Source organism: Hyaena hyaena, unplaced genomic scaffold (genome assembly GCF_003009895.1).
Source record: "Hyaena hyaena isolate Hyena2069 unplaced genomic scaffold, ASM300989v1 scaffold_1669, whole genome shotgun sequence".
NCBI classification, from domain to species: Eukaryota; Metazoa; Chordata; class Mammalia; order Carnivora; family Hyaenidae; genus Hyaena; species Hyaena hyaena.
Window position 1 is genome coordinate 192,014 of NW_024082304.1, and position 1,017 is coordinate 193,030.

A 1,017-nucleotide genomic window follows, 5' to 3' on the forward strand; every position below is an offset into this window, starting at 1 on the left:
GGGACAGAAAGAATTGATTTCAATCCAGGTCCCCAAATTTATTAGTTCTAAGACTTTATTAGATGACAAATTATTTTTCCTAACCTATGAAGTGGGCATAATGACAATGAACTTGCTGAGATGAATCTGATTGGTGGTGTTTATAAAGTACGCAGCACAATCTCTTGCACAAAGTAAAGCCCATAATCCCCATAGAAAGTGTTCCATATTCTCATTCCTCCTTCCCCAGAAACTAGAATTATAACAAGCATGAAGTAAATGAGATAGGTGGAGGTATTCCTCACTTTGGCCACTTCACATTTCTCCCTCATCTGCATCTTTAACGCCTTTTAGACAGACTTTCAGTTCTCAACACTTTTCCTGAACCTGCATAGCTAAAGTCCTACTTGAATCCAAAATAGATGAAAGAAACAGATGCGTGGAATTTTCATTTATCAAACATTTATTACAAATCAAATTCACCAAAAATCTGTTGAACATCTATTCCTGTATGTCCCAACCGGTAATGGGAACCAGGCTACAGACACTTAGCATGTGCAACTTTGCCTTACAACAATCCCTTTAAGACTCAGTCTCATGGAATGCATCAAACTTAAAAGCAAGAATCACCATCCCTACACACTCCGCTGGGTTACCCTTGAAGATACAGATTCACAGAACCAAGCCATGAAACTGGATTATTCAAGTGTTTCACAGGGAAAAGGAGAGCTATTCATTTTAATGTTCCATTCAACTACACAAAAGAAAAGCACTAGGGGCCATGGGTGACTCAGCTGGTTAAGCATCTGATTCTTGAGTGTGGCTCATATCACCATCTCACAGGTTAGTTCATGGGATCGAGCCCTGTGTCAGGCTCTGTGCTGAAAGTGCGAAGCTTGCCTAGGATTCTCTCCCTCCCTCTTCCTCTCTGCTCCTTCCTCTCCTTCTCTCTCAAAATAAATAGGTAAACTTTTAAAAGAAAAGAAAAAAAAAAGCACTAGCCTGGGAGTCTGGAATTCTGGGTTCTCATCTTATAAT